This window comes from Brassica oleracea, chromosome C9, assembly GCF_000695525.1.
Source record: "Brassica oleracea var. oleracea cultivar TO1000 chromosome C9, BOL, whole genome shotgun sequence".
Lineage (NCBI taxonomy): Eukaryota > Viridiplantae > Streptophyta > Magnoliopsida > Brassicales > Brassicaceae > Brassica > Brassica oleracea.
In genome coordinates this window covers 48,195,869-48,196,895 of record NC_027756.1, presented here as the reverse complement: position 1 = coordinate 48,196,895, position 1,027 = coordinate 48,195,869, and positions in this window count along the sequence as shown.

Below are 1,027 nucleotides of genomic sequence, written 5' to 3'. Positions count from 1 at the left end.
GGAAAACGCCAATATGATTTGCGGGTATGGTACACAGTAAGGGCTATGGCCAGATATGTATAAAGGCAAGCATTTAGATGCTTTATATTCACCCAGAAAAACCTATTGAGATTATATAGAGATATATCAATGAATGATTTCCATATTGAAACAATGGGCGAAGGAAACAAAGAGTTCCTTCAGATATATGTATAAAATCGCCCAAGGCCATAATGAGTCCTAAAAAAAACTATACCCGTATTCTCTATTGATTTATACTATGCCAATATCAGTATGATAGAGGCAATAGTCATGGTAACCAGAACCTAGCTAATCAAATGCCAGACAAATTTGCTGACCTGAAAAAGAATGACTAAGTCATATATAAACCAGCTTGTAAAGCACCAACTAAATTGATGTCCAAGAGAGACACAATCAAGTTGCTACAAAGTCTATACAAGATAGACCAATAAGTTCCAAAAGATAAGAATCCTCGGAAACAAAAGAGAAAGGTGCATAGAATGATAAAAAAAATCCGAGATCAAGGAAACCATCCCAGACATAGAGATAAGGCCGGCCGGCTCTAAGGTACAAGTACCAAAGTTGCAAAGTATTAAAGGTCCTGATAATAATGAATCTCAATCGATTATATCATGTCTGGAACATAATGGAACAGAATAAGGAACGTCAACATAAGATGTTACGAGGTAGCACTTGAATTTATGAATATAAGCGAGGGTCATGAACCCACGTCAATATAAGAGTGCGCACTCGTAGAACAGATTGAATGAAAACGTGGGATTAAATAGTTTAAAGAAGAAAGGCGTATTTGGCCATATGATTAAGATGCAATATGATGTTAAAACCAGTGGATATAAATGGGTCTTGTGAGGAATAGAAATCGTGAGATATAAAGCTAATGTTGCACAAGGATTCTCTCAAAGACCAGTAATAGATTATGAGGAGATATACTCTCATGTGGTGGATGCAACTACTTTTAAGATTTCTCATAAGTCTGGCTATATAAGAGAGAAAATTAGACTTGCAG